The 27,264-nt window shown below is 35.9% G+C and overlaps 1 long non-coding RNA gene across 1 annotated transcript in view; it reads right to left on the reverse strand.

The window, feature by feature from the left end:
• Positions 1-27,264, reverse strand: part of LOC106508874 (uncharacterized) — a 206,202-nt gene that overhangs the window by 173,880 nt on the left and 5,058 nt on the right. The window contains 1 exon segment of the long non-coding RNA NR_201404.1: positions 17,493-17,609. This is a non-coding gene — a long non-coding RNA (uncharacterized LOC106508874).

The following is a 27,264-nucleotide window of genomic DNA, read 5'->3' on the forward strand; positions in this document are numbered from 1 at the left end:
ATGCCCGCTAAGCATGTTAGGGCTGGCGGAAATTACTAAACCTGTTCTGAAAGGTGGAGAAGCTTTAAGAAATGATGAATATTAAATTCCATGTGTGCTCTAGTTTGATACATGGTGTTCTCAGGGAATTCTAACCTGTTCAACTGATGATTTCCTTCCTCCCACTATGTAGTCATCCTGGAGGGAATATTTTCTTTGAGACAAGAAGTACTTCCCACCTCTCCTTTACAGAAGGTATCATACTTATTTTCAACTGTATTATATGTAAAATTAATTTGGTTAAGAATTTCTACCAGTTAGAAGCACACACAAAAAAGATGTCAGTTTTGGAAGGTATGTGTGACAGGCCAAGGAGGATAACAAGGACTACCACGACCACAGATCATTCGTGGAAACAGAATATTGCTGCTGATTCAGGGTCACCCAGATGTCCAGCTTTCTCTATCCATATCCCCCAGTGATTTGAATAAAGATTCAATTATTGAAAAAGGATTAAAATGTGATTTTTCCCATTGTATAGTAAATACATTTCAACGCTTGATAACTCTTATGAAATAAATATGTGCTATAGATGCAAAAAATTATACAAAAGTTACCTGTAGACAAATAAAAGCCACCAAAGAAATTAATCTCTAATAGAGGTTATTTTAAAAAGCAAAATGGTGACTCAGAAATTTGCTTGATATTTATTTTCCATTGAAGACTTTAGCCTAGTTCAGTTTTTAATCTACTGTTTAGTTGTATATTACTGGGCATCAAAAGATATCATAACTTAATCCAATTCTTCAACTATATCAGTTTGCTAAAGAAAAGAACGAGGTAGAAAATAAGAGCAGGACAAAAAAATTCCACAGCATTGCCCCAGTGGAAATCAGAGAAAGAAGGAGCAAAATGATAGCATGGACAATGTGCTGAGGAAACAACCAGATACCTACTTTGCCATCTATGGATCACGCTTTTTCTAGGGATATAAAAACTAAACACACCGTATTTTGTGTTTACACAGTTAAAACAAATAAATGTGTTTAATCTGACAATGGAAAAGTAGTGGCTATGATTGCTCACATTTCAGAAAGTATCACAGTATTCCAATGCTTGAGGAGGCTCCAGATGGTATTACTTCTATGTTTTGAATCTGTGACTTCATCTTCTGGACAGAGAGGACAGTGTGCAGAACTTGCAGTTCCAGTATGTAACTTATCTTGGGAAGTCTGTATTCAGTTAGTTAGTGTTATCTCATTTTTAAGGCAATTCTCTGACCCTGAAGAGCAATGTAAGGACGACCTCTTCCTGGTTTCTTTGCTAAATGATCCTAGTGCCATCTGCTGCATGCTTCCGGCTACTGTAGGGGAAACTGCTATAGTTAAGAGGAGTTAATGAATCTAGAAAGTGTTGGCATTATATTTATCAATATGCAACCCATGTGTAGAAAGAAAATACATTGTAATAGCACTCCGACATAAAAAATTCTTTTGAAACTGTCCTAGAAATAGTTAACAATAATAATTAGTGTTGCGATTTTTACACTAAAAATATTTCTTTAATGTACTCTATTTTAAAAGTTTGTGTAATGGAGTTGCCATCGTGGTTCAGTGGAAACGAATCTGACTAGCATCCATGAGGAAGCAGGTTTGATCCCTGGCCTCACTCAGTGGATTAAGGATCCGATGTTGCAGTGAGCTGTGGTGTCCGTGACAGATGCCGTTCAGAAGTGGTGTTGCTGTGGCTGTGGTGTAGGTCAGCAGCTGTAGCTCCGATTTGACCCCCAGCCTGGGAACTTCCATATGCTGAGGGTGTGGCCCCCCCAAAAAAGACAAAAAAATAAATAAGTAAAATAAAAGTTTGTGTAATAATTTCATCCTTATCAGTATCAGTAGTAATACTTATCAGTAATACTTATCAGTAGTATCGTCTTCAGCTTTTTTAAAGTGAAGCTATTATTCACAGGGATCTATACTCAATATCTTGTAATAACTTATAATGGAAAAAAATGTTTAAAATAATATATACACACATATACATATATATGTGCGTATATATATACACACACACACGCACAACTGAGTCACTCTACTGTATACCTAAAACTAACACAACACTGTAAATCAACTATATTTTAATTATAGTTTGATAATAGAGTCATTTTTTTAAATTTTTGAAAAAAATAAAGTGACGCTATTATGATCTTTAAGCTTGCTCCTTAGAAAAGTAAAAAAAAAAAAAATCTCATATTTGGAAGCAGCAAAAATAATTTAATGGCACCCAATAATGAAGTTTACTGGGAAATGTTCATCTTTTTAAATTAAAGGACTTATTTTTGAGCTAAAAAATGAATAGGACAGATATGGAGAGACATAAAAAGCAGTTGAGCCCATTATTCTGAAAAGCACTGCCAAAGATATGTATCGATAGCTCACTACTATCTTAGTAGAGAGAAAAGTCTGCTTATGATTAGTTACCTTGTGGAACAGGCAAAGTTGCACCCACACCCTCAATCCTATGACTCCTTAATCAACAACCCATTTGGAAACATGGTCTTTAATTCTTATGAACACCTCGGCATATCATATAACTAACTATATCCCTTTGATATTTTGTTTCCTTACTTAGGTTGTCTTTTTCCAAAACAAAATTGACTACTGTAAGACCCAGGGGGTGTTAGGAGGGCTGCCAGGTAAGCCCATGCTCTCATGTCATTTCTGGTTCCAAACTGTCCTTTTCTCTAATACAGACAGTCCTGATGCTCCTTCAGGGTCAGGGAAGGTTCTGGCCTGAGGCCCTTCCATGGTCTATCGGATTCTGTCCCAGCCCTCACCTCACCTCGCCTGGGGGGGTTGTCTTTGCATCTCTTGCAGGAGGCTTAGTGAGCAGTATATTTCAGGTAGACTCTCACACTTGCTGTAAAGAGCGTGATGAAACATGCTCTGTTGAGATAATTATATAGTTCAGTCCTCAACAGTCGAGTTTATGACCTGGAATATATGGGTATAAAATATCCAAAGAGAGTTGCCTCAGTCTTTGCCTCTTAAACAAAATGCCAGCAACTGTAACAATCCCTTGATTTCATCTTTCTTTTTTGTTCCAGGAAATTATGGCTTTCTTTCACCCTATCTAAAGCCCATCCTCATCTGACAAATAATTAATCCAAGGATCCTATTCCCTTTGGTGTTTTGAGATCATAGCCTCCTAAAAAGTACAAGAGCCATTTCTTCAATATTGGAAATGGAGCAGACTGTGTGGTAAGGCAAATGGTGTTTAATTATGTATAAAACAAAATCCCAGTTGCAAAATGATGAAGAAATTAGAGGCATTAGAGGGAAATCTGCAGGGACAAGTATGATCAAAAGCCCTACAAAGGCAATAATAAATATATCACCAAAATACTTAGATTGTTGGGACTCTTGAAAGAAAGTGTCAGTTATTATTTCTAAAAGCCAACATAGACTAGGTTGATTGAAATCTTTCCTAATCACGAGGAAAATAAAGTAATACTTAGATTTTCTTTTTTGGTCACTGAGAATTTTAAATGTTGTGTCCAGAGAGATAGCAAGTCACAGTGTTTAATGCAAGCCTATGTACAGCCCTTCGTAGGAATACTTGTCACACGCACCCTAAAATGATTAGGAAAAGAACACGTCTTGGCCTAGTAAACCTAGAATATCTACAGTAAGCCACCTTATTTAGAATTAGTTAATAAAGCTGTGAGATAGCTATTGTATTCTCTCTGTCTTAAATCTCCCTGTTTTTGTTTCATCCAGTACCCAAGTTCTTATGCTCTTCTAACACCTCTTCTAGATCCACGTAATCTGAGAAACCCATTCTCTCTACACTATGGTGCTTTGGTGACTTTTCTCTCATGAAAAATTATAAAGTAGAAACAACCATGTGGGCAGGACAACACCTGCAAAACCCCTGCATGTGCAGAATAAAACCAACCATAGCTGTGTAACGAGCCAGTCAGCTTATCCGTTATGGTTGGAAAGTGTTTGCTTCACCTAGATTCATTCAGGTCTTTTTATTTGACCCTCAAGAAAACAGTAGTAGTGAAACTAGTGTTTGAATGCAAGTCCACTGGGGCTCCAAAATATAGTCCATCTTCAGAGAGCCATACCTGCAAATATCAAGAGAGCTCTACTAAAAAATCATTTAGACCCAGGGTATCTCATGGATTTCTGCCACTGATCTAGTCTTTTCTGTTCAGAAATTTCACCAAGACTAAAAAGTCAATGTTTAGGCTTATTTTTCCACCTTCAGATTGATTTAATTCTTTAAAAATCTCCCTTAACTCAGTCTCCTGCTTTCTACTTGACATATTTAACATCTAACCTCAATCACGGTATGTGTTATCCTAAAGCATTTTCTGTTACCTGTCTAGGCTGCGCTTTTACGCTTAATTCAGTATTTCCTTCTTGCTTCTCCCCATTTGCCTTCTTCCTATTGAACTGATCAACATCCTTCTCCATCTCATATTTCTTTTCTACCTTTCAGAAGAGAGATTTCTTAAAGCATTCCAAAGAAGACATAAAAGGTCTAGAAATAAATTTAGTTAAACAAATGAGGTAAACAAGATAAATTGGGATATGTTGGGATAATAAAACAGAAAAGAAATTCAGGAATATGTTGGGATAATAAAACAGAAAAGAAATTCAGGATTTCCTGGGATGGCGGAATGGATCTGGACATTTCTAGGCAGTAGTGGCTCAACAAAACAAAAAAGCCTCTTATGTACAGAAACAAATTGCTTCTGAAAGAGTCTTTTTTTTTTTTTTTTTTTTTTTTTTTTTTTTTTTTTAGTGCTTTATCAAGCATAACATGCCCAATATCTATCAGCAGAAAAGTGAAAAGCACTCCTAAGGCCCTCTTGGATTCATGCTTTGCTCAAAGTCTAGGAATTAAATGTCAGATCTATCCCAAAACAAGAGTGGGCCCTCAGCTCTCATTTGGGGACCTGTAAGAATGAGAGCCTAGCCCTTAGGAGACAGGTGTATAATATCCTACTGCTCCACTTTTGCTGAAGAGTGATCATTCTGTCCACTGAAAGATGTTCGGTCATGGTGAGATCATCTCCAAGTTTTTCTTTTGATCTATTGTACTGAATCTTACTCTAGGATGGTATAATTGCCTTGGTTTCCTTTACCGTTCATTTTTCTGATTGTAATGTTCTCTCTCTATGTTATGGACTAAATTGGATCAGATTAATTATCACAGTGTAAGAAGTAGTATAGAACTATTCTTTGTTTTGTTACATAATAGCTTCATACAATCCAATATAACCACTTAAGTTTAGACTGTAAAAGGCATCTGGAATCAACCTTTCAAAATTACTAATTGATGTGCCTAAAAATATAAAGAAGGTATCCTGATCAACACAGTTATGCAAGTTAGCATTGCCTCCATCTTCTGCTGGAAAACATAGAAAAGCAACAAAAACCTGCAATCTACATTTTTTAGTGGAACTAGGAGACAGATAAAGTTCCAGACTCAAAATACATGTAAGGCCATAAAATTTTTTATCAGCAGTGTATGAAAGTCCCAGTTCCTCCACATCCTCACCAACACTTGGTATCTTAATATGGTCAGGCTTTTTATTTTAGACAACCAAATAGGTGTGTCATTGTGTCATGTTGTGATTTTAATTTGTGTTTACCTAGTGACTGGTGATGTTGAACACCTTTTCATGTGATTATCATCTGAATATTTTTGGTCAAGTGAATGTCAAAATATTCTTTCCATTTTAAAATTGAGTTGTTATTCTTATATTGTGTTTTGAGAATTTAAATATTGCCAGTCTGGTGGTGAGCAGTGGGGAAGGGGGTTAGTATTTTGTTATCTCATGATTTTAACTGGCATTTCCTTGGTTATAAATGAAGTCGAGTATTTTACAGAAGTTTATTGGCCTTTTGGACTACTCATTTAGGAAAGTGCTTATTTATATATTTTGCCCTTCTTTTCTATTGAATTTCCTCCCTTTTAATGATTTGTATGAGCTCATTATATGTTATGGACACAAGTCTTTTATCTGTCAACACATATCTTCTCCCATTTGGCTCGTCTTTATTTATTTATTTTTGGCTGTGCCCCCTGGCATGTGGAAGTTCGCCAGGCTAGGGAATGAACCCATGCCACAGCTGTAACCAGAGCCACAGTGATGACAAAGCCAGATCCTTAACCTGCTGCACCACAAGGGAACACATTGGCTTGTCTTTAAATCCCTTTTACAGTATCTTTTGATGAATAAGATTTGTAATACTAACATAGTCCTATATTTTTATCTTTCCCTTTTTGGTTTGTGTCCTTGGTGTCTCATTTGAGAAATATTTTCCTACCCAGATATCATGAATATGTTATGTAAACTTATTTCCAACAGTTTTATCATTGCGCCTTATCTACCTGTGAATGGTGTGAGATTGGGATCCACTTTTATATTTTCCCACATAGGTACTTATTACTTCTCTCTGCACTTTTAAATTAAAAGATATCCTTTTCTACTGTTGTGCGCTGCTTAATCCAATGTCCATATACTCATGCCTCTGTTTCTAGCCTCTCTCTTCTGTTCTACAGGGTTCTTAATTATTCCCACTGTCTTAATAGTACTGTCTTTATCTGATTGACATATGTGATAACTCGTCACATTTTATGGACTAACACCATTTTGTCTTTTATTTCCTTGTACATCTCAAATCTTTCATCTAGGGGCATTTTTATTATGAAATACATCATTTAGAATTTATCTTTAATACAATTTTATGCATGTTGAACACTCCCATATTTTGTTTATCTGAAGAAGTCTCTTTATTTGATTTTACCTTCATTTTAGACAATGACTTCACAGCCTATCTTAAAATGTTGAAGATACCGTTCTCCTGAATCTTAGCATGCTTGGTTACAGTTAAGAAGTGAGCTGGCAGTAAAGCTGCTGGGCTCTTCCTTGGAGGTAATCTACCTTTTTTTTTCTCCTGTTGTGTTTTCTCCTCTTTGTCTTAAGTATTCTGCATTTTAATTATCATGTATCAAGATGTGTGCTAATTTTTTTATTTATATTTTATTGAGATAATTGTAGATTCACATGCAATTGTAAGAAATAATACAGAGAGATATCATTCTACATGTTCCCTAGTTTTCCCTAATGTTAAATTTTGTAAAACTACAATATGCTACAGCAGCCAGCAAATTTAACATTGCTATAATCCTCTGATCTTATTCATACCTCTCCAGTTTTACCTCTACTTTTTTGTGTATGTGTGTGTTCAGTTTTATATTTTTTAAATCAGATATGTAAGTTTGTGTTTCCCTTACCCCAGCAAAAATAAAGAATAGTTCTAATACCAAAAGGATCCTTCATGTTGCCATTTTATAACCACGCCCACCTCCCTCCATAGCCTTCTGGGTCTAGAGGGACAAACTACAAAAATCAGTTTCTACCCAGGTTATCATAGGTCTTCTCCATCTATGTGCTATGTTTCTTAGTGTGTCTTATGCATTTTTCCTTCTCTTTGTGTCTTTGTGCTATGTTCTGGAAAATTAATTTTAACCTGTCTTCTAGCTCATAATTTTCTTTTCAGCTATTTCTATTGTTATTAAATCTTTCCACTGAATTCTTCATTTTAGCTCTAGTTTTAGGAATGAGAATATTGATTTGGTTTTTTTTATCAGTATTTTTCTTAAAATAATTTTTATATCTTATACCTGTAATTTTTTATATTTTTGGTTTGTAATCATCAGTTATCTTATATGTCTGTTAATCTGAATGTTTGAATTCATTAGGATCTCTTTCTCGTGTCTATTTTGCTGATTCTAATTTATAACATTTTCTTGTTCTCTGATCATTGTATTTGAAAAAATAACTGCAGGAATAATTCAAGGCTTTGAAAGAGAGTTTTCATTTGCTCTCTCCAGGGGCTAGGGGGCACTATGGAAGTGTCAAATGCTGAGGCTGTGGGTTCAAGAAAGGGCTCCTTCGCTTCTGGCTCATCCTTCCTCAGAGGGTATAGCTCTCTTCAGACTCTGCAGTTGGGTAGGAATTGATTTTTGAAGTCTGTCCTTTTTGCCCCAGAAGGCTGCCAAAACCACAGTTCAGTTCCACGGCTGTTTCTTTCAATAGACAGATACCTCTGGGCAAAAGCAGTTTTTAGTTTTGAGCTTAACCCTCTGAATATTTAGTTTATCCTAGATTTTGGCCAGGTAATTCTTCATTATCTTGTTAGCTCATCTATGCTTTTAGAAAAATCTTATCCAGCTTTTTTTAGTTACCATTTCAGGATGCTGAAGACCACTAAATAACATTTCCTTATTTTTTTGAAAGTTTGAATCATGTTAATACCAATTTAGAAATTACACAAACACACATTATGGAAGGATTCCAAAGATGCACTTGTGGGAGTAGGAAATTTAGGAGAATTTAATCACAGCTACCCATGCCATAATACTCTGTAAAATCAGCCACACAACCATGGAGTCTGTGTTTTGTTATTTACTTTTGAGGTTTAAAAAAAAAAAAAAAAAAAAAGATGTACAGATTGCCAAAACTTCTTGGCGCAAATACAACTAAAACACAGAATGGAGCGTGGGGGTGAAGGAGAGCAGACTTATTTTCCATATTAATCACATAAGTTGGTTTACTACTGAAAGTTTTGCAGGCAGTTGAATTTAAAATAGCGTACCAGTTATTTTTCCTCTCATTTAAAAACTGCACCTTTCAATTAGCTAACAGGAAAGATGGTAACTAGAATTGCGACATTCAATTTGCTTCAGTAGCCCTGTAAACTCTAGAAAAGTCACTACTTGGAGTCTATGAATATAAGAAAGTAAGAGGGGTCCTGCCCAAGAAAGTGTATGCCTTGCTCTACAATTAAGTGAAGCTACATCTCTACAAGGCAGCAGCTATTTCAAAAAGCAGTAGCTAAGTGCCCCTTAAACGCAGCTCCTTGACCAGATATTATGCCTTAAGCAAAGAGCTACAGATTATAAGATCCCTGAAGAGAGACACAATGAAGACAACACTAATGAAGACATAAGGACCCACATAAAATGGAAGGAAAAAATACCCAAGAGTATATACTTAAAGACGTTCCTATTTAGTAACCAGTAAATAAAGCAACAGTGGTTGGTACATGAAAATGTTGACTGAAAACCGGTAAGATATTGGTCATACAAAAATAATTGTAATTTAAATTAAGACATAAGATGATGTGGAGTGTCTTGTCAGTAAATCCCATTTAATGTTGTCTACAAGTGCATCCCACTTAACCATGGTTAAATACTCCCCAGGCAATTAATTTACTCATAGATCAAGCTGTGGTTTATCCTCAAGGTATTTAAACCTTTTTCTTACTGCAGTCTGAAGTCTAGAATAGCAACAATCTGTGAGCTATCATTACCCTATGGTTCACACTTTTTCTCTACCAAAACAGTTTAGTTATGTCAGAGAGGCTCTACACTGAGCAAACTTATTTGAGCAGTTGCACTAGGGTTGACTTATTTAGAATGAGATCTGCTCTGATAGCCCCAGGGCTGCTCTCAGGTAGCGTGCATGTCTCATAGGACGTGAACTGTTAGAAGAAGTCCTCCAGTTATCACATTATGAATATGAGTCTGCTGCACAGCACTTACTGAGGATAGTTTCTTAAATTATTTTTATTAAATATTGTGTAGATACCCAAAAAAGAATATGTGCTAAGTGCAAAAATAGCAATGCAATGCTTAGACAACACAAGCTTACCCACAACCCAGCTGAAGAAACCCAGCATTAATATTACTTTCTCAGGGAGTGGGATGGACTGTGAATTTGGAATTAGTAGATACAAATGATTACATTTATAATGGATAAGCAACAAGGTCCTACTGTATATCTCGGGGAACTATATCCAGTCTCTGGTGATAGACTATGATGGAAGATGATATAAGAACCGGAATGTGCATGAGGTATCCATGTGCGCATATATATATATAAAGTGGGTAACTGTGCTATACAGCAGAAATTGGCATGACATTGTAAATCAACTATACATTCATTTTTTAAAAAGGTGGGGCAGGTATCACTTTCTGAGTCTCCTAAATGCTGTTCTCCAATCTCGTTCCATTTCCCAGCCTCCCTGTCTCTATCCCAAGTAACTATAATCATATTTTCTGTATCATCCCTTTGCTTTTTAAAGTTGTTATGAAGTATCTATTTATGCCAATGGTATATAGTTTATTTTAGTACTTCACATAAATGGAATTTTTGAATTTGGCTTTTTTGTTCCTGACATTCATCAGTGTTGGATGTGGTCATAATTTACTTACTTTTCCTGTTGTTTTCTAATTCCTTATATGAATATTCCACAATTTATTGATTCACTCTACTACTGGGCTGATTCCACTTTTTTGCTCTTAACAAATAGTGTTTCTAAAAACATTCTTGTACATATTTTTCTGGTATCCATGTGCATGTGGTTTTCAGGATTAGAGACAAGAGTGGAATGTGTAGGTTGTAGGATGGGTATTTCTTCAAGTTGCTTGGAAAATGTCAAGTATTTTTGAAGTGGTGGTTCCAATTTACACTTCCACCAAGAACATATAGTAGTCTGGTGGCTCCATACATGAGGCAAAACATCTTGTTCTCACATTAAAAAAAATTTGGCCAATCTATGGGTAAGAATTAACTTCTTGTTGTAGTCTTAACTTCCATTTGCCTGAGTCCCATTGAGAGTGAACATCTTATATTTTCTGGCTTCTTCTTTTTTTCAAGTGAAATGCCTTTCCCTCTCTTTCATTTTTCTTCTTTTTGGCCCATTTTATTGCCTTCTTTGTCTTTTTTTTTGGGGGGGGGAGATTTTTGTGATTTCTTTATATCTCCTAAACTGTAATTCTTTGTCAGTCATATACATTGCAAATATCTTCTGAATTTGGTTTATCTTTTTTATTTAACTTATGGACTTTTTGAGCAGAGGTTCTTTAAGGTACCCATTAATGCATTTGGGGACCTTCTTTTAGAAAGCCTTCTCTATGCTGGGATGTAAAGACATTCTCCACCTGTACATCAACAGGAAATCATGTATGTTTTTGCTTAGGCTCAATTTCATCTCCTCCATAATTATCCTAGTGCCTTTTCTTTCAAAGCCCTTCTGTTTTCATTCATATAAAATGTCAACTTATAAATCAAGTTTAAGTATGTTTCATTTCTGTTTCTGGCCCCTCTTCAATTTTGTTCACTGGCTTTATTAATATATCTTAGTTTTATAATTATTCTTCACAATTTATCTCAGTAAGACAAGTTTATTCTTTTCAGGAGTGTCTTAGCTATTCTGGACTTCTCGCTCTTCAGTATAAATTTTAGACTCAGTTGGCTATTTAAGTTCCATAACAATAAAATATACACAAACAAAACTCAAAGTTCGTCGGACATTTTATTAGGTGTTAAGACATTAAGGTCTATGTTCCCAAGCTAGCCTGACCCACAGTTTTCTTACACTGTCCTTTCAGGTTTTGAAATCACGGTAAGAGAGCCACAGAGAATGAACTGGGACTATTTCCTCTACTTCTATACTTTTAAATAGTTTGTGTAGAATTGAAATTAATTCCTCTATTGACTGGTAAAAATTAGAAGTAAGATATTGAGCCTCTTTGGGAAGGTGCCTGGGAGGGGAGACAAATTTTAACTACTGATTTAATGTCTCAATAGTGACAATTATATTTAGTTTTTCCCCCTATTTCTCTATAAGTTAAATTTATATTTTTGATAGTTCATTTACTTTATCTAACATTTTACTTTTGTTAGAATCATATTTGAATATTAACTTCTTATTGTTTCAACTATACAGAGTGTCTAGTTATGCCCGCCCCCTTTTCACTGCTAATATTATTTTTTCACTTTCTTTTCTTGCTCAGTCCTACCAGAGTTTGTCAGTTTTGCTATTTATTTCAAATGATCAATTTTTGGCTTTGTTGATTCTCTCTATTATATGTCTATTTTCTTTCCATTCTTCTTCTATTATTTCCTGCCTAGTTCTGGAGGGAGAATCCAGGTTTTGTCTAATTTCTTAAGTTAATTCACTTTGAAGCTTTTTTATTTTCTAATATAGTGATTTAAAGCACTGCATTTCCTTCTAATAACCACATCAGCTTCACATAAGTTTGATATGCAGCATTTTAATTGCCATTCAGTTTTTAGGACTTTCTAATTTTCATTATGATTCTCTGATTTTTTAGAAATTTGCAGAAGAATAAGTTTTATATTTTTGTTAATTATTTCTAACTTAATTTCACTGTGGTCAGAAAATGTGTTCTACATAATACCAGTCATTTCAAGTTTGGTGAGTCTTGCTACATAGTACAGTATGTAGTTAGTTTTGTGAAAGTTCTAAGTACCCTTGAACAGGATGAGCCTTTGTGATCGATCAATTAGATTAAGCTTGTTAATCATGTTATTCAGATCTTACATACTCTCACTGACTTTATGCACCTGATCTCTCAATTACCAGACAAATGTATTAAAATTTTCCAATTCTTACAGTGTATGTCTTTTCATCCTTTTCATTTCATGCATATATAAATATAAAGACTATATGAAAAATGCTCAACATTGCTAATTAGTAGAGAAATGCAAATCAAAACTACAGTGAGAGATCACCTCCCACTGGTCAGAATGGTCATCATGAAAAAGTCTACCAAAAAAAAAAAAATGCTGGAGAGGGTGTGAAGAAAAGGGAACACTTCTACACTGTTGGTGAGACTGTAAATGGTGCAACCATGATGGAGAACAGTATGGAGGTTTCTCAAAAAACTAAAAATAGAGCTACCATATGATCCAGCAGTCCCACTCCTAGGCATTTTTCCAGAAAACATGAAAACTAGTTCAAAAAGATATATGCACCCTAATGTTCACAGCAGCACTATTTACAGTAGCCAAGATATGGAAGCAACCTAAAGGTCCATTGATAGATAAATGGTTAAAGAAGATGTGGTACATATATACAATGGAATATTACTCAGCCATAAAAAGGAATAAAATAATACCATTTGCAGCAATATGAATGGACCTAGAGATTATCATACTGAGTGAAGTAAGTCAGAGAGACAAATATCATATGATATCACTTATATGTGGAATCTTAAAAAATACAAATGAACTTATTTACCATACAGATTCACAGACATAAAAATAAATTCATGGTTACCAAGGGGGAAAGGTTGGGGGAAGGGATACATTGGGAATTTAGGATTAACATATATACACTGCTATATATAAAAAAAAAATGACAACAAGGACCTACTGTATAGCACAGGGAACTACACTCAATATTTTGTGGTAACCAATAAGGGAAAAGAATCTGAAAAAGAATATATCCACATATGCATAACAGATCACTTTACTGTACACCTGAAATAACACAACTTTGTAAGTCAACTATATCTCAATAAATAAATAGACTATTATTAAGTAGATATATACAAATTAAAATTCTTAAATCTTGCTAGTAAATAGAAACATTTCTCCACTTTACAATTACTCTATTATCTCTACTGTATTTTGGCCTAAAATCTATTTTGACTTATATTAATATAGTTATAGCATTCTTTTAACTATCACTTTCCCAATGTTTTTTTTTCTTTTTTTTTTTTTTTTTCTTTGCTTTGTATGGCCACGGCACCTGCAGCACATGGAAATTCTCAGGCTGCAGGTCAAATTGGAGCTGCAGCTGCCAGCCTACACCACAGCCACAGCAACTTGGTATCCTTAACCCACTGAATGAGTCCAGAGATTGAACCTGCATCCTTATGAATGAATGCTAGTCATGTTCATGTTCGTTTCTGCTGAGCCACAATGGGAACTCCCTAATGTATCTTGATTCTACTCTTCTATTTTCAAACTGGATTCTGAAATTTAAGATGGCTTTTAAAAAAAATTTTTTTTTCATCTTTTGTCTTTTTAGGGCCTCACCCGCGGCACATGGAGGTTCCCAGGCTAGGTGTCTAATCAGAGCTGTTGCTGCTGGCCTACACCAGAGCCGCACCAATGCCAGATCCGAGCTGCACCTGCAGCTGAGCTGCACCTGCAACCTACACCACAGCTCACTGCAACACCAGATCCTTAACCCACTGAGCGAGGCCAGGGATTAAATCTGCAACCTCATGGTTCTTAGTCAGATTCATTAACCACCAAGCCACGATGTGAACTCCTAAAATTTTTTAATCAATACAAAAATTCTTATCTTTTGAATGGATATTTAATTATATTTTTATACTTTTATATTCTTGCAAATAAAATTAGGAAAAAAATAATAACGCAAAAGCTGAGATCAATTTCCCCAAATATCACTAAAACATGCTGAATCTCATGTAGCAAAGCACCAAAAATTTCTGCATTGTACAGGACACTTTATACCCAATTTTATACCTAATTATATGGTGCTTAATGGAAGTTACTGAGTATGTTGTATTTACTGCGTATTTGTTCTGTGGAGTATTGAATGCAAATTATCTTGACTTTCTCTGCTTAATAAATATGTACTGTTAAATAACTATAGGAAGAAATCATATGTTAAACGTTGTAGGGATACTGTCTAAATTGATCTAGGTGTTAGTGCCCTAGGTAACCGGCAGAAGAAAACAGAGAAGCTTAAACTCCCTTAGGAATTTAACATTAGCAAGAGATTAGACATTATCAGGAAAATAGCTGAGATACTTCTGCAAGAAAAAAAACAAAAAACAAAAACACTTTCCTGAACATACACAGAACTTAACATTTTTGATGATGCATATATATATATATATATATATATCTTAGTTGCTTTTCTGATAGTAAATTTTTGATAAAACATACACAAGTTATTATCCCAAATACCTATTGAGAATTTAGAAGTGAAGGATATCTCTTTTTGGAATTATTTCTGCTATCTGATTTGTGTTCTTTCTATTTGTTCCATCTTATCTGTTTCTTGTTTGCTTGTTTGACCTTTTAAACTGATCAAAAACTGGTTACTGACTGGGAAGCCTAGGGTTAATAGATGCAGAATATTGCCTTTGGCATGGATTAGCAAGGAGACCCTGCTGTGTAGCACTGGGAACTATGTCTAGTCACCTATGATGAAGGCTGATAATGTGAGAAAAAGAATGTATACATGTATGTGTAACTGGGTCACTATGCTGTACAGTAGAAAATTGACAGAACACTGTAACCTAGCTATAATAGAAAAAAATAAAAATCATTATATAAAAAATAAAATAAAATACTGACTGGATATTCTTCCTCACTCATTTTTCTCTCTACAAATTTGAAAGTTAAACCTTCTATATCTATTATTTTGTGTGTTATCATTTCCTGCCTGTCTACTTATCAAAATCAGAAATTATAATAATTTTTACTCTTTTTAAATGACCTTATTAAAACTTTCAATCTGATCACATCTTCCTGAGTTATATTTGTTATTGAATATCATAATTATACCCTGATTTGAATCCCCAAATGTATTATTTTGTGCATCTAGTGTGGTTTATATTTATTCACATATTTACTACTTTCTTTGTCTTTTATTTCTTTTTTCATTTTCCATGTGGAATTGGTTTTATTTTGCCTGGAATCTGTCCTTTGAATTTTTTTTTTTTTTTTTTTTTTTTTAGGGCCACACCTGCAGCATATGGAGGTTCCCAGGCTAGGGGTCTAATCGGAGCTGTGGCCACTGATCTACGCCACAGCCACAGCAACACCAGATCTGAACCGCGTCTGCAACCTACACCACAGCTCAGGGCAATGCTGCATCCTTAACCCACTGAGCAAGGCCAGGGATCAAACCTGCCACCTCATGGTTCCTAGTCGGATTCATTAACCACTGAGCCACGACGGGAACTCCTGTCTTTTGAATTTTTTAAAGAGTGAATCTTTTGTTACAAATTCACTTCCCTTCATCTGACAGTGTGTTTTGTTTTGTTTTGTTTTGTTTCTTCAAAGTCATTTTTGCTCAGTATATAATTCTCTCTCTCATCACATCGAAACATTCCAATGTCTTCTGGCTTCCATTGTTGCTGAAAAGCCTAATTATCCTCTCTTTACTTTCTCTCTGGTCATTTTTAATGTTTTTCTGCTAGTCTATGGCATTCTGTACTACCTCATTCTTTCTCCTCTTATTTCCATAACTCCAAATCTTTCAATTATATTAGAATTTTTTACTCTGTTTTACCTGCCCCTTTTCTGTTACATTTTCTCTTTTTCTTCCTTTTCCACCTTAAGGATAAATTCCTCAGATCTGTCATCTGTCATCCCATGTAGTATCTAATTATCCATTAAACCTAAGAACTGCTTTTATTTCAATATTTTTTTATTTGTGAAAGTTCTACGTATTCTTTTTCAAGTCTGCTTATCTAATTTTGTGGCACCTTATCTACATTTTAATCCCCTCCTTTGAAAAGTAAATATTTTAAGAATGCTAAACACAGCCATTTTATTGTCCGTCTGATAAATCCAATATCTGAAAGTTTTGCCCTTTTGATTAAGCTGTTTGTTTACTCTGATGTGCTCGTTCATGTTTTCCTGTTTTCTTGTGTGTGCAATTTTGAGGATGAGTTCTCATTTTTCCAGCACATCATTTGCAAGTATGCCTTGAGGCCTAGCTTGAAGGTGGGTAATATATCTACATTTGGTTCTTTTGGGTCTCTGAAGACACCTTTACACTGAAATATTACTGGCTCTCTTTTTGAACCATCCAGATGACATGACTGCACTCTCCAAATGCCATGTACTGGTTTGTTATGAACTAACAGGAGGAGTTCCCATTGTGGCTTAGTGGTAACAAACCCCACTAGTACCCATGAGGATGTGGGTTTGATCTCTGGCCTCACTCAGTGGGTTAAGGATCAGGCGTTGCCGTGAACTGTGGTATAGGTTGCCAGTGCGGCTGGGATCCCACATTACTGTGTCTGTGGCAAAGGCTGGCGGCTGCAGCGCCAATTCAACCTCTAGCCTGGGAACTTCCATATACTGCATGTGCAGCCTTCCAAAACAGAACTAATAGGAGAGCCTCCTTTCCCAAAAACCTAATGCCAATATCAAGGCATGTCATTCTTCTTTCAGTTTTCCTAACAAATGCTTTGTAATTGAGAATTTAATCTACAGAGATTCTATGCAGGGAGAATAACCTACAAGACCCTGACCATGAGTAATTTTGCCTCCTGCCAATATTTGCTCCCAACCTGACACCCGTGGGAATTGAATTTCAAGTTCACTTCAAGTTAACAAATATCTTCAGGATGGTAGCTCCACTTACCTTTCAGAATTCTCATTTTCATGAGATTTTATCCCCTGAGAGAGGCTGGGTCAGGGTGTATCTTCGTTCATGATGCCAGAAACATCAGTAGCACGTTTCCTTATTACTTCAGTCTGTGTATATATGAGGGTATGTGCATATAAATATCTTCTCTCTACTGTTTATTAAGAAGTCAATAATTATCTTACACACAATGCCTATGTCTGATGATAACATTAAGACATTTGTATTTATCTAATGTTTTTGATCACCTACCATTTTCAAATTGTGTTGTTTCAGTTTTGGTTGCATTTGAATCCATGAAACACCCTCAAGAATATCTTCTCCATGGAGTCTGTGACCCTTGACAGCACCAAATAGTTTTTCCTTCTCCTGGAAAGAAGATGAAATGAAACTCAGTTTCTTATGACCTTTCCCAGAAGGCAGAGAATATAAAATGTCATCAAATCCTCTGTTAAGTCTTTCTTTTTGTTCATTTTTGTTTCCTTGTCTTTGAAATTACCTTGGCTTGTGATTTATGTTTTATAAGATAATAGAGACAAACAAGCATCTCCATGTCCCAAACAAGGTAAGAAATTTGTTTTTGGCTGTCACTATAAGTCTACAATTTCTGCTCTGGGAAACCTGAACATCCACCGGTTTGGACAGCAGCTCACTCTGGCCATGGAGACAAATCTCAGGGGATTTAGAATAGAAAATGGAAAGAAGGAAAGACGGAAAGACAGAAAGACAGAAAGAAAGACAGAAGGATAGACAGAAAGAAAGAAAGAAAGAAAGAAAGAAAGAAAGAAAGAAAGAAAGAAAGAAAGAAAGGAAGGAAGGAAGGAAGGAAGGAAGGAAGAAAGGAAGGAAGAAGGAAGAGGACTAGGGAGAGAGTAAGCCTATTTAGGTCCATGTACATGAATGTTTTCATGTATTTAGTTTGGAAGCAGCTAAAAATATATTAATCTGTATGACTGGGCAATATTGGATTTGCTGGTTAACGGTGTTCCTTTACAAGAAAAAAACATTTTTTAATAAATAGATAAACATTTCAACATGTTGTGACTCAATATTTTTTCCTGAAGTATTTTCCTTTTTTTTCCCATACCAAAACTAGAAGCAATTATAAGTTATTTAACATTGTCAGAGGACCTGCAGAGTTCTGGGAACTTCGTAGACATCATATAATTTAATGCACCTCCCAGTAAGTCTTGTCTCCCATATTGAAAATAATAAAAATGAGGGATAAAGAGACTAAATAATGAGTCCGAATTTACTCATATGTTAACTAGAGAAAGGACAATTTAAGCTACTCCAGTAAAATCTCTGACTTTTCAAGTATAATTCATAACAGAAAAAAATATATAGCATGAATTTAATCATTTTTATTTAAACCAAAAATTGGAACCTCATTCAAGGAGTGGTAAAGAAATTGGAGTACTTTTATAATTCAAATTTGAGGAGCAGTTTTATTTTTCTTAAATGAATGACTTTTTTTTCCACAACAAAGAAGCTTAAGGAGATCAGTGGATTGGTGAAGATGGAAATGAAGCCAATATTTTGGGGACATATGTGCCCATGTGTTTGTAAACAAATTGTATATACATGCGTGTATACATAAAAAGCAAATACTCCCTATAGAAAACGTCTTTAAGAAAAGGGCTTAAAAACAAGCTTTGCCATAAAAACAGGTAAGTTTATTCAAGAATAACATGACAGAGGAATATGCATCATTACTTCGTTCCTTTTCATTTTTTCCCATTCTAACAGATTTCCTTCTAACTCAGAGACCATTACTATGCAAGAAAATTATTAGCCACTGTAGTTCATTCATATACTATTAGCAGAAGCAAAAATTATTGTCAGTTAGATATAGTTTTTCTAAGGCTATGGTTACCATAATGCATATGTTTTTATTAAATTTCTCAAGAAAGATGCAGTAACTCACGAAATGCTTGCATTAAAATGACACCCAGACCAAATGTTCCTATTTGGATCGCTCATAAAATATCCCTATAAAGTGGTGAACCATGGTTATCTTATTTTGCTCATTGGCATTTTATTACCATCCCAACATGACAAGCCCTTGTATAAATTTACACGGAATTAAACAAAGCTTGAATACCACTGTGGTAGCATTTGAAGGCTTCTTACTCTAATGCAACCAAAAAAGAATGTCACAGAGCCTTCAACACTCTGAACCAACTGCCCATTCACTTGATCCTTGACTCCTTTGCTGCCTCTTTCCTTTCTGTTTATATTAGAGGCAGAGTTAATTTTTAGGTAAAAATAATACTGATATTGCCCTCAAATACTGCTTAGACAGACATGCTTATTTACCTGTTGACTTTCTCTAGTATTGCAGATATTGAAATATTTTATTTTAAAAGGGAAAATCATTTTTCATAGGAATATCTAGCATCATTTCCTCAGGCACATACTTGGATCTCGAGTTGCTGTAGCTCTGGCATAGGCCGACAGCTACAGCTCTGTTTGGACCTCTAGCCTGGGAACCTCCATATGCCACAGGTGCGGCCCTAAAAAGACAAAAATAAATAAATAAATAAAACAAAATAAAGCAGGTTTCTCCACCTTAGCACTGCTGGCATTTGGGAAGGGCGACTCTTCATTGCAGGGATCGTCCTGTGTGTTGTAGGATGTTTATAGGCATCCCTGGCCCCTGCCCCCTGATCCCCAGTAGTAATGCTTCCCCGCAACCTCCAATTCATCTGCACCATGCCTACCAAAAATGTCTAGGGGATGCAAGTATGCCCCCAGGGGCAAGGTTACCACTGACATAAGAATGCATGGATAAATGCATAATCAAAAGGTGTATTAGTGGCCTTAGATTGTCAAATTTAGATAATTTTTCTATCATTCTATATTATGTAGTTTTAGATAATCTATCATTCTATGTTATGTATAAAACTCCACTCTAAAAAGGATTTAAAACTTTCAAAATATTAAAGTGCCGTCTGCCTTACACAGAGATAGTATCTGTTCTAGAATTTTCATACGTGTAGGCCTCATTAACAAGTGTTAAATGAACTGAAGAATAGATGAATGAGTAAATTCTCAATATGAGAATGAGATACGGGTCTTCTCTAAATTCAGGATTATTAGCCATGACCCAGCTAACCACTGTAGAACTGAGCACTGAAAGACCCACCTATGGGTCCAGGCAGTAATTACTTTATTGAAGCCTTATGCTGTATATCTTGCAGTAGGAAGCTATCATATATATCTATCCATAGGTGTATATAGAATATTTTGTGTATATATCACATATAGCATATATATCATATATATATATTGTGTGTGTATATATATATGATGATCTTTGCTATAGGTTCATTTTCAAAAGCTTCATCTGATTAAGGAGGTTGCTTACATTTACTATCTTGCTAAGAATTTTTTGTTCTCATTAATACATAGATGTTGAATTTTATTTAAAATGTTAACATTTATTCTAGATGATCATATCTTTTTTTGCTGATGAGATGATTTGTATGGTTTACTTTACCTTTTTTATTGAAATATAGCTGCTATACAGTATGTATTAACAGGTGTACAATATATTGATTCACAATTCTTAAAGCTTGTATTCCATTTACAGTTATTATAAAATATTTGCTATATTCCCCTATGTTGTACAATATATTCTTGCCATTTATTTTATATATAATAGCTTGTACCCTCCAAGTCCATTCACATTTCTGCAAATGGCAATTTTTCATTCTTTTTAATGGCTGAGTAGTATTCCACTGCTCACATCTTTATATATATCACATCTTCTTTATCTATTCCTGCTGATGGCCACTTAGGTTGCTCCCATGTCTTCACTATTGTAAACAGGAGCTGCTCTGAACATTAGGGTGCATTATCTTTTCAAAGTAGTGGGGTTTTTTTTTTTTTAGGTTTCAGGTATGTACCCACAAGTGGAATTACTGGGTCATATGATAGTTCTATTTTCAGCTTTTTGAGAAACCTCCATACTGTTTTCCCAAGTGGCTCCACAATTTACATTCCTACCAACAGTGTATGAGACTTTCCTTTTCTCCACATCCTCACCAGATTTGTTTGTGTTCTTTTTGATGACAGCCATTTTGACAGGTATGAGGTGATATCTCATTATGGTTTTGATTTGCATTTCTCTGTTGACTAGTGACATTGAGCATCTTAAAATGTGCCTGTTGGCCATCCATATGTCTTCTTCAGAAAAATGTCTATTCAGGTCTTTTGCCCATTTTTTAATTGGGTGGTTTGGTCTTTCTGATGTTGAGTTTTATGAGCTATTTACACATGTTGGATATTAATGCTTTGTGAGACATATCACTTGCCAATATTTTCTCCCATTTAGCAGGTTGTCCTTTGATTTTGTCAATGGTTTCCTTTGGTATGTAAAAGCATTTAAGTTTAATTAGATCCCATTTGTTTATTTTTGCTTTTATTTCTTTTGCTTTAGGATCTAATTTACTTTTGAATGCTAATCCACCCCTGCATTTTTTAGTAAATCCCACTTGAAATTGATATATAGATTTTCTTATGTGGCTGTATTCACACAGTACTATTTTTCTTAGAATGTGGATATCTCTGTTTATGAAAGAGATGGTGTAAAATTTTATATTATTTATAAAGTAAAATATATTTCATTTATACTCAGTATCCTATAATATGGTTTATTACAGGATATTGAATATAGTTCCCAGTGCTATATGGTAGGACACTGTTGTTTATCCTATAATTTTATTTTAATAATATGGTGCAATTAAGGTGATGATTTTACACTGGCCTCATAAAATAACTTGAAAAATATTTTTTAAAAAACAACACCATTAAGGAATGCTACAGCCAAGATGATCCAGAGGTTCAGGTGGGTGAGTAGGTAGGCATCCAGAGATGCGGAGGCTGGTAAACTGGTAATGCGAAGCTTTGGAGACACAAGGTCAAGATTTTAATCCCTGGAGGTGACTGTCAAGAACAAAGCTGAAGTTTTTCCCATGCCAGGGTGTTATTCAGCAGTAAAGGAATTTAAGTACAGAAATGACTGTGGTCAATTTTCCAGAGCTGAAGCTCTGGGTGGGCCCATAATCCTCCCTTGCATTCCATGAGTAGATGATTCTTAGTGGGTGTTTGTGTTGATAGGCAATATTTTAAAGCATTGGATTGCAATTATTTTAACATATATATATTCAGGAGTTCCCTGATGGCCTAGTGGGTTAAAGACTCAGCATTGTCACTTGTGGCTTGGGTCACTGCTGTGATGTGGGTTCTATCCCTAGCTGAGGAACTTCTGCATGCTGTGCCACAGCCAAAAAAATATATATATATATGTGTGTGTGTGTGTGTGTGTGTGTTTATATATACATACACTAAGATACACATACACACACACACACACACACACACACACACACCCCATACTCTTTGATTTAAAATATCCAAACACTGAAAAGTCTATGTTATCAGGATATTCCTAACGATAGCCTAAGAAAAAGAATTGGTTATTCCAGGGAGGTTGAGTAAGTTTCTGCTACTCCAATTACCCTCCTACATCCAATACAAAGCACCCTGAAGACAGCCTCCAGAGAACCCTTGCAAAATCCATTCTTTAAGAATGCAGTCCAGGGCCTCACAATCTGGGATCCATAAACTCCAGGTTTTAAGAATTGTTTTAGGGTACCTGTGAACCCTAGAAGTTGTATGCAAAAATATAAGTATGATTTTAAGACTTTTTCTAAGACTTTCACCAAATTTTCAAACCTCTATCATCCAGAAAAACTTCAGATTCATAAATTCACAGATATTCTAGAGTGACAAATATACCTATCACCAGACATATATTTTAGACATATCTAAAACCTCACATATATTTTAGACATAGCTAAAACCTCACATATATTTTAGACATAGCTAAAACCTCACATATATTTTACAGTGAAAGGATTAAACACCCATTACCACTTGAATATTTTTATTAGAAGTATAATCATATTCAAAGCTATATATGCTAAGGTTTATTTTGTTTAATTATATCTAGCAACTTTAATAAAATATTATTAAATAAAATACGAATGCGTAACCTGGCATATTATCAGATTTGGTCATTTTCATTCATTTTGAAACTTCACAAAGAGTTTGCTGAAAGCTATCATCTGCAAAACAAACTTTCACTTCTGGGTTATCTGAAGGTTTACCCATAAAAACCATATTGCTTTTACAAGATCATGTTTCTATTATTTTTGTGTGTCTGCTAAATTTCAGTTAATATTAAAAATCACAGAAGCTAATGTTTCAGAAAATCCATCAGCTATTATTTTCAAATTGCAAGTTAAATCACAAGTTGAACCTGAGTTAAGTCTTGAAATGCATGAACGTTAGCAGCAGTGGTTAGTGTTTACTGAAACTAACTCTGTGTCAGAGCTATGCAAGGGCCTTACAGCAACTACTTCATTTAATCCTCACAAAAGCCCACTGATTAGGATATTATTATCTCCTTTTAAACAGGAAAGAAATGAAGACAGAGAAATTCAGTGACATAGCCAAGAATTGGGATCCCATAACATAGAAGATTTTTTCTGACTCCAAATCCTGAGCAGTTTAAAAGTACTGCATTGGCCACACTACTATCTATAAAATAGATCACTGGCCGGTGGAGAGGAGTGGGATGAACTGGGAGTTTGGTGTTAGTTGATGCAAACTATTGCATTTGGAGTGGATAAGCAATGAGGTCCTGCTGTATAGCACAGGGAACTGTATTCAATCACTGTGATGGAACATGACAGAAGATAACGAGAAAAAAAAAAGTTTATAGACTAGGCTACCCACAAGCACCTACACATAGGGAACTATAATCCATATTTTTTAATAACCTACAAGGGAAAAGAATCTAAAAAACAATATAACTAAATTGCTGTGCTGTACACCTGAAACTAACATGAAATCATAAGTCATTCAATAAAACAATTCAAATAAATAAATAAATAAAAGTCCTTCCAGCTTAAAAAAAAAAAAAAGTAAGTAACTTATTGATTGTTATTGGTCCACCTTTGATTCTCATCATCCAAAACAACATTGGGTCTTATGGCCCCTGGTTTCTTCCTCATTTTTAATCTTCCTATCCACAGCAGGAAGTATCCTCTTCCTTAGAACGATTTTCAACTTTGTCCCTCTTTTTCTCAAAATGCCTCAATTTCACATACAAAGTAACAAGCAAAAACAAAACCCCCCAACTTTGAAAACATGCATTGTTTTCATTGACCTTATATTGTATCTCATCAAAATTTTACACCACAGTAGCAAAAAAATGTAAGAAAAAAACAACAACAATTTGGTTGCAATCCCACTTTCCCTGTGTTTTTCAGGACACTCGCCTCTCACACAGATTAACTCTTTTTTACTTTCAAGATTCCTACACAAGATCCCATGTCTCTTTACAGCATTTTGGCCCTAACCCTTTGCACAGCCCAGGGCATCCCAGCCACTCAGCTGCAGACCTCAGGAAGGCTGGAACCACAGGCCATCAGCTCTGGCTGACCTTGACCTCACACTTTGCCCCATGGGCTGTGATTCTTCCATTTTGTAGCCATGGCTCAGAAAGGCAGAAAGCAGGACCCAACAAGTAGGACTCGTCTTTAATTCACTGGTTTCAAAAACCATTTTACCAGCCTTTATGTTAGCATAATTTTATTCAGAAGCCTCATATAAAGAAGAGAAGAACAAACTCCAGGAACTTGGCTGCCCCATCCCTGTCAATTTCTGACCCATCTGAGAGATTCCAAGCATTTGCCTTGGCCCTCAGCACCACTGCCTGAAAATTGTGTTGAATATTTAATTGATATCCTATACATAGTTTTTCCTAAATGATCTGGTCAGTTTTGCAGCCTTTCACTATAAATAAAATCAAACAAAAAGCTACCATTTATCCAACATACAGCTTCCTTCCAGGAAAAACTAAACATGAAAAATGTGTATGTATTAAATTCAGCTTTGGGGGAAATGTTAGAAATGAAAAGTGATAGTTTTTATTAAAAATGCTTTCCAGTACTGAGTAATGAGTACTGAGTAATCTCAGACCTCACAGCTGGCACTGAAATATTGTCCAGACTGCAGTTTCGACTCAGCCAAGGGACCTGTGAATGTGGCTGCCACGCGAGTCTCGTGAGTCAGTATAGTGTCATGTTCAGAACTTTCCTCAAATCCCAATCCTCTGCCTGCTGCTACTTCCCCTACCCCCTGGAATTGTGTATCTTCACTACTTTACCTCTGAATGCTTTCCTGCCCACTCTGACCTCATTTCTGTCTCTACAATACTGTAAGAAAACAAAAGCCAGAAGCAACTTCTTCTAACAGCTTCTTTGTTGCCAAATCCAAAATCCTTATCTCAAACTATCCCTGTCCGAAGCTTCTTTTGTGGCTGTTGAGGCAGTGGCCCTCCGTGGTTCCTCAGCTTTCTCTATTTCAGCCTCCCCTTCTCCATCCTTTTCCGATTCCCCAAATGCTCAGGGCCTCCAGGCTGGGGTCCTGGACCTCTTCTTTCTTTAAGCCAATCTACATATTTTCCCAGGCAATCTGATCCCAACTCATCATTTTCATCATATATGCTAGTGATTCTTGAATTTTTCTAATTTCTTCTTTTTTTTTTTTGGTCTTTTTGTCTTTTTAGGGCCGCACCGACAGCATATGGAGGTTCCCAGGCTAGGCATCCAGTTGGAGCTGCAGCCTCCAGCCTACACCACAGCCACAACAACGCCAGATCCTAGATGCGTCTATGACCTACCACACAGATCACGTCAATGCCAGATCCTTAACCCACTGAGAGAGGCCAGGGATCAAACCCGTGTCCTCAGGGATGTTACTCGCATTGGCTAACTGTTGAGCCACAATGTGAACTCCATTTTTTTTAAATTTCTTTTTTTAATTTTTTAATTTTTGATTCTCAAATTTTGATTCCTAGCTCTACTTGGAGCTGCAGACCCATACAATTCAACTGGGCATTTCCACCGGGCTGTCTCTGCAGGCACACCGCCGTGCTCAAAGTGAAGTTGAACTCACCATCATCCTCCTCCCTAGACGGCTGCTCCAGTTCCTAGTTCAGTGAATACCACCACCATCCATCCAGAGACTCAGACCAGAAAACGAGTTTGGCTTGACACGTGTCCATGGGCTGGTAGCCATCACTACCCTCCACCACAGACACAGCATATCTGAATCCCCAGCTTGGAACAGTGTGTACCATGGACAGGGGCCCAAGTCATGCTTTTTCTTTTTCTTTTTCATTAACCAGAACTAATATCAAGGGTTTTCCAGCAAGTGGAAATAGGAACAAGTAGTTTCTTGCTTAGTATTCTTTAGTGACACCCTACTCAAGTCAGAATATGATGCCAAGTTTCAGGTGAGACCTTAAGCCCTGAAGCCCCAGCCTTCCTTCTCTCCCCTTCCTTATGCTCATACCTTCAAAAACACCTTTAGAAGCTCAGTGGCATCTAACCACTTGTCATTCTCAAAGACGGAGTAGCTCTCAAGCCTTCATGATTTTGCAAGTATTTTCTCCTTGAATACCCTGCCCTAATGTCTTCAATGAAGCTCAGCTCTTCCTAAAGACTTAGTGCAGCTATTACATTTTTTAGGAAACCCTCTGCAGCTTCTTTCACATCCTGTGCAAACCTCTGTGAGTTCACATTAGAATTGCTTGCCTATTCATCCATCTCCCCTGCCAGCCCAGGCACATAAGAATCAAGACTGTTTTTCCTCCCTGCACTCAGGCCAACTAGCACAGCCCTGATGATGAATGATCGCTTGCTGAAGAGATGCATAGTTTTGGGAAGTTTCATAAAGGATGCTTTCTTAACTCCTCTTTGAAAAAGTTATGGTAAAATGTCAGTACCACTAGGGGGCACAGAATTATAACAGAATTTTCTCAGACACTCAAAGGAGAGGTTTTCCTTCTGTATCAACCTCTTTGGACAGTTCCTAACTATATGTATCTTAAGAAGATCAAATAACTGTATTCTATTAAATACTTCCAGAAAGAAGTGTTTAAGTG

The sequence above is a fragment of the Sus scrofa genome, chromosome 1 (assembly GCF_054392235.1).
Source record: "Sus scrofa isolate SSC_HxYL_T2T_F1_AM1 chromosome 1, Sscrofa_HxYL_maternal_Yorkshire_Landrace_v2.0, whole genome shotgun sequence".
Classification (NCBI taxonomy): domain Eukaryota; kingdom Metazoa; phylum Chordata; class Mammalia; order Artiodactyla; family Suidae; genus Sus; species Sus scrofa.